The sequence below is a fragment of the Lycium barbarum genome, chromosome 5 (genome assembly GCF_019175385.1).
Source record: "Lycium barbarum isolate Lr01 chromosome 5, ASM1917538v2, whole genome shotgun sequence".
Taxonomy (NCBI): domain Eukaryota; kingdom Viridiplantae; phylum Streptophyta; class Magnoliopsida; order Solanales; family Solanaceae; genus Lycium; species Lycium barbarum.
In genome coordinates, this window is record NC_083341.1 from 137,279,366 (window position 1) to 137,285,966 (window position 6,601).

Sequence of the window (6,601 nt, forward strand, 5' to 3'; positions counted from 1 at the left end):
AACAGATAATTTTGCTCAAAATTACCTAAATTAATGTATACGAACAAATAATGTAAAAGGTACTCCTCCAGTCCACATTGTAGGTATTTTTAGTTTGAGCACACCTCCTTAAGAAATCAACACCTCTAAAGACTAAGAAGCATTTTTACTAAATTATTCTTAATTAAATAGAGTACCAATTTAATTTGAGCTCTTGGTTATGTAAAACTTTACTTATCTACATAAGGTTAAATTTTACAAATAATTAATACCTTTTCAATTATGTAAAAAGTTATTTATTATGGATTATGAGCCCGTTTGGATTGACTTATAAGTTACTTATAAGCTGTTTTCAGCTTTTTTGAGTGTTTGGCTAGCCAGCTTAAAGTCATTTTGTGTACAAAATAAGCCCCAAAAAATAATTGAGCCCGTTTGGCTTAGTTTATCTAAAGCAGCTTATAAGCTGAAAACAGCTTATAAGCCAAAAAAAAAAAAAAAAGTTAGCCTACCCCAACTTATTTTTATTTGGCTTATAAGCTGTTTATTTTAAGCCCATCCAAATAGGCTCTATATATAAACGTTAAAAACTCCACATACTCACAAGTAAACTTATACTTGAGTAGATGAAAAACAAAACGTCTGTGAAATATTAAAGTTAATTTTTTGGAAGAATAAATATCATAGATATTTAGAAGATAATCTAGAAGGTTATATTGGACTATCTTAGATATTTAGTTTACTTAAGAAAAATCTAGATGCTCTAGAATCTTAGATATTTATAGAAGAGGATAGAATTGTCTAGATTTTTTTAAATAGGATCATGTCTAGAATCATCCATACACAACTATAAATAGGGTGACCTTAGTCATTTGTAACCAACCCCAATTGTAAGCTAATACTACCAATACAAGCCAATTCAAGTAAACTTTTTCTTTCTATAGCTTCCTCTTCTTTAGTTGAATCTTCTGGTCTTAGTTAACGATCTTGGGCTAGCAGAAGGTCTTCCCTATTTACCCTTCTTCTGCTATATTTCTCTACATGGTATCAGAGCCATAACCATAGCCGTAGTTGGCTTCTGGATTTTATTTCAAGATCGGGTTAGTGGTAGATTCAACTGGTTTCTCTATATGGATTTAAGCGACCGTGTTAATGGACTGGGGATGGAGTTGTTGAATCAGTCCAATTACAAGGTATGGAAGACATGTATGGAGTCATACCTTGTGGGAGAGGATTTGTGGGATGTTATTAATGGTAGTTACACAAGTCCTCTTATTGACGGACCGAAAAATAGCGACGCATGCAAGAAGTGGAAGCAAATTAATGCGAAGGCGGAGTTCATCCTGAAGAGGTCCATTCCTCACAACTTGTTTGATCATATTATTAGGTGCAAATCAGCTCATGAGATATGGAGGACGCTCGATCGGCTGTTCAACAAGAAGGATGAAGCGCGGCTACAGATCTTGGAGAATGAATTGGCTAACACCATTCAAGGTAATCTTTCTATTGCCGAATATTTTTTGAAGATTAAGAACTTATGTTCAGAGATCTCATTATTAAATCCGGATGAGACTATCTCTGAAGCACGAATGAGAAGAATTATCATTCGTGGTTTGAAGAAAGAATATATTCCTTTTGTTACATCAATTCAAGGATAACAACCATCCTTGGAGGAGTTTGAGAATTTGTTGTTATCACAAGAGCTACTAGCCAAACAGATGGCTAGTGTGTCTATCAAAGAAGGGGAAGGAAATGCTCTTGTAGCTGACAAGAGGAATTTTAAAGGAAGACAAAAGCGAAGTGGCTCAAGAGAGATGACACATTCTCAATTCCATGAGGGGTCAAGCTCGCCAAGACAGAAGGAAGACTCTTCTAATAATGGTAAGAAGACTATTAAATGTTATTGATGTGGTGAAGTAGGACACATAAAAAGATTTTGCCGAGCCAAGGAAAGGCTCAAACTGAGAGAGCTCCTGAAGAAGAAGATTGGGGAAGGTGCTTTGTAGCTGAGACTCGAGTAGTAGATGCCTTGGCTTCTCTCAATTTCGAAAGAGGCTGGGTCGTGGATTCAGGATGTGGGCACCATCTCTCTGAAGATGAATTTAAATTTTTCAACTTCCAAGAAAACAATGGTTGTGATGTCATTGTGACAGCAGATAATACGGTCCATCACGTGGAGAAGGAAGACACTGGTGTCATAAAAAAGCAAGAAGATTCCAAAGACGTTCAGACTAGTGACGTGGTAGCTGCTACCGCGGAAATCAACGAAGCAGATCCTGAAACTGGTAATAAAAGTCTGGACGTGGAGGATGTTGAAGTAGATCCTGAGCATGAAGTTTCTGAAACTATATATGACAATGGTGACCATTCTGGAGAAAACATTGAGGGAGTTGTAGTGGAAGTTGAAGTCTCTGGTCAATCTTCTGTCATATCAGAGTCAATCACTAGCTCAGATCAAATACTGGAAGCAGATGGAGAAGCTGACGGTCAAATAAACGAAGAGGTTGACCTTGAAGGCTCAATTTCATATGGAGAGACATATAATATGGTTCTCGGATGCTCTGAAGCTGACAAACAGTTCATTGAGAAGCTGAAAAGGGAATCTGGTGGTGGATCCTACGGTAGTGCTAAGTCTTGGCAGGAAATTGATGGTCAGATCGTCACCGACTCAGGTGCTTCTCCAAATAACACAATTGTCAAGGAGCTAAGAGAAAGGGGGAGTCTGGAAACTCAAGAATATAAAATTCAGCATGAAGATGATTCACGTGGTTCACAAAGGCCAAAAAGAAATAGTGGCAAGACTGCCCGCTATAGAAATGAAAATTTTATCAAGACGTATTCATGTTTCTTTGGAGGCCCAATTATCAGCGGAAAACCATCATCATTTGAAGAAGGAAGAAGTGTCGGGAAAACATTGCTGAGATCTTCACCAAGGCATGTCCAAAAGATTCGTCTAAGTTCTTCCACGACAAGTTCAGGATAACTTCCAAAAAATTACTTTAAGGGGGAGTGTGAAATATTAAAGTTAATTTTTTGGAAGAATAAATATTATAGATATTTAGAAGATAATCTAGAAGGTTATATTGGACTATCTTAGATATTTAGTTTACTTAAGAAAAATCTAGATGCTCTAGAATCTTAGATATTTAGTTTACTTAAGAAAAATCTAGATGTTCTAGAATCTTAGATATTTATACAAGAGGATAGAATTGTCTAGATCTTTTTAAATAGGATCATGTCTAGAATCATCCATACACAACTATAAATAGGGTGACCTTAGTCATTTGTAACCAACCCTAATTGTAAGCTAATACTACCAATACAAGCTAATTCAAGTAAACTTTTTCTTTCCATAGTTTCCTCTTCTTTAGTTGAATCTTCTGATCTTAGTTAACGATCTTGGGCTAGCAGAAGGTCTTCCCGATTTACCATTCTTCTACTATATTTCTCTACAATGTCAGCAAATTTATAAAAGATTGGAATTATTTTTAAGCGTTTAAATATGATTCTAACAATTGTAATAAAAATGCTTTAGGAATAGAAATTTAAGCTTGCTATATTACTTCTACAGTCGAGCAATTTTAAAGGCGGCATCAAAAGGAGAAGTTCCCAAATGTCATATATACTGTGGCTCTTTTGCATGTCATCTCTTACAATGAAATTGTCATTTAAGCCTTATAAGAAGGCATTAAAGATGGTATTATTTACAAACAATAAGACAAAAAGGCAAGGGCAATAATAGCCTGCAAAAGTAGAAACGTACATGGGACCCACCACATGAGATCATTAAAAGATTACAACAAACCAATAATAAATGTCCACCCACAGTGCTCTTCACAAAATGAATTGAGGAAACAACCAAAAGCCAATTTACAACATTCACGTGTAAGCATAAAACATTGAAATTCCCATTGAGCCCCTACGAGGACAACGATCCTTAGTAGAAAACTCATGCTTCTATTATAGTAGTGTTATAAAATAAAAGCAGTGCAATAAATTAAAGTAGCAAAAATGAAGGGAGAGAGAAACAGAAAGTATTAAGTTTTCTTTTTGTATTGCTGTCTGTGTCTTATATTCCATCTAAGGCTATATTTATAAGCCTACAAAACATGGGGAAACATACATGCTACAGTTGTGTGGCCTTTACATGGGCATCCACTATCTCCACTACATGGACATCCACTATCTTCACTATCTCCACTATCATTTCATAACACTCCCCCTTGGATGTCCACTAATTAGATGACGTGCCTCGTCAAAACCTTATTAGGAAAAAACCCTGTGGGAAAAAGTCCTAGTGAAGGAAAAAGAGTACACATATCTAGTAATACGCTTTAAGAGCTGCCTCATTAAAAAACTTACTAAGAAAACCCAATGGGACAAAACTTGGTTAAGGAAAAAAGAGTACAACGCGTATTTCACTCCCCCTGACGAAGACCAAGATTCAGATGTTGGAATCTTCGCATTCCAATCTTGAATATCATCTTCTCAAGAGTTGAAGTTGGCAAAGATTTGGTGAACAAATCTGCAGGATTGTCACTAGAACGGATTTGTTGCACATCAATATCACCATTCTTCTGGAGATCATGTGTGAAAAATAACTTTAGTGAAATGTGCTTCGTTCTATCTCTTTTTATAAAGCCTCCTTTTAATTGGGCAATGCATGCTGCATTATCTTCATATAAGATTGTGGGTATTTTATCACATTTCAAACCACACTTTTCTCGAATGAGATGTATCATTGACCTCAGCCACACAACTTCACGGCTCGCTTCATGAATAGCTATTATCTCAGCATGATTTGATGAGATAGCCACAATAGACTGCTTTGTAGATCGCCAAGATATGACAGCGCCCCCACAAATAAATACATAGCCTGTTTGAGATCTGGCTTTATGTGGGTCAGATAAATACCCTGCATCGGCATAACAAACAAGATCGGGACTGCAATTGCTACAATAAAATAAGCCCAAATCGATAGTCCCCTTTAGATACCTCAATATGTGTTTAATTCCGTTCCAGTGTCTCCTTGTAGGAGCACAACTATGTCTCGCTAACACATTAACTGAAAATGCTATGTCAGGCCTTGTGGTATTGGCAAGATACATTAGTGCACCAATTGCACTAAGATATGGTACTTCTGGACCAAGAATCTCCTCATTCTTTTCTTGAGGTCGGAACGGATCTTTATTTGCATCGAGTGATCGAACAACCATCGGAGTACTTAATGGATGTGCTTCATCCATATAAAATCATTTCAACACTTTCTCTATATAAGCAGATTGATGGACAAAAATGTCATTTGTCAAATGTTCAATTTGCAAACCAAGGCATAGTTTTGTCTTTCCAAGATCTTTCATCTCAAATTCCTTCTTTAAATAATCAATTGACTTTTTGAGCTCTGCAGGAGTTCCAATAAGATTTATGTCGTCAACATATACAGCAAGTACAACAAACTCCGATATTACTTTCTTTATAAAAACACATGGGCAAATTGCATCATTTGTATAGCCTTCCTTTAACAAATATTCACTAAGGCGGTTATACCACATGCGCCCGGATTGCTTCAAACCATACAATGATCTTTGTAATCTGATTGAATACATTTCCCGAGACTTTAAACTACATGCTTCAGGCATCTTAAATCCTTCGGAGATTTTCATGTATATTTCATTTTCAAGTGATCCATATAGATAGGCCGTAATCACATCCATCAAATGCATCTCAAGTCTCTCATGGACAACGAAACTAATGAGATAACGTAATGTTATTGCATCCATAACAGGGGAGTATGTCTCTTCATAATCAACACCAGGCCTTTGTGAAAATCCTTGTGCAACAAGGCGTGCCTTATATCTTTGTATCCCATTTTTCTCATTTCTTTTTCGCACAAAAACCCATTTATAACCAACAAGTTTAATGCCATTAGGTGTTTAGACTACAGGTCCAAAAACTTCCCGTTTGGTAAGTGAGTTTAACTCTGATTGAATTGCCTCTTACCACTTTGGCCAATCACGTCTTTTTTGGCATTCTTTAACAAATTGGGGTTCAAGATTCTCACTATTTTGCATAATTCTTGTTGCAACATTATAGGCAAAGACATAATCCACATTTATTTCCAATCGATTCAAATTAGTCCCAACATTAATTGGATTAATTGATATTTCCTCATTTTCTTGAGTCCCAGGCTCATTGATTTCTTCAAGAATATCACTATTGCTCAAATCTCGAATTTCTTTATGAGGTTCTTTCGTAGTGTCATCTTGACCATTTGTTTTTCTTTTTCTAGGATTTCAATCCTTAGAACCCAATGGTCTACCACGCTTCTGGCGTGCTTTGGACTCGTTTGCTATGACACTAGTAGATGGTCCTACAGGGACATCAATCCGAATCGGGACATTCTCTGCAGGGATATGTGATTTGGTAATCCTTTTCAAATCTGTAAATGCGTCTGGCATTTGATTTGCTATTTTCTGCAAATGAATAATCTTTTGAACCTCTTGCTCAAAAATAGAAGTACGTGGATCAAGATGAGACAATGATGAATTATTCCACGAAATTTCCCTTTTTATTTCATTATTCTCTCCCCCTAATTTTGGGAAAATTGTCTCATCAAATTGACAAT